Raw genomic sequence first — 322 nt, 5'->3', positions numbered from 1 at the left:
ACGAGTTAAAGTAAGGCCAAGCTTAGTAGGTTATTTATTTAGCCCAAGGTTCGGTTGTGTGGGTTGAAAGCGCCAGATACGGTAGATGCCACTGAAAGTCCACCAGCATCACGTTGATCTATGTTACTGGAGCCTGAACTTTACTGAATCTGAAATGGGCGAAGTGCTTTTGAAAATGACAGAAAGAGAGGGGGGGGGGAGTAGAGGACCTGCATATACCACCTGCCCCAGCAGCGGCACATCCTCCATGGTCGTAACGAAGCTAATCATGCAAGAGAAACTGGAAGCAAAGTGGACGACCACAGTTGTCTCTCAACGACTA

This window comes from Penaeus monodon, chromosome 31, assembly GCF_015228065.2.
Source record: "Penaeus monodon isolate SGIC_2016 chromosome 31, NSTDA_Pmon_1, whole genome shotgun sequence".
Classification (NCBI taxonomy): domain Eukaryota; kingdom Metazoa; phylum Arthropoda; class Malacostraca; order Decapoda; family Penaeidae; genus Penaeus; species Penaeus monodon.
This window is presented reverse-complemented; position numbering follows the sequence as displayed.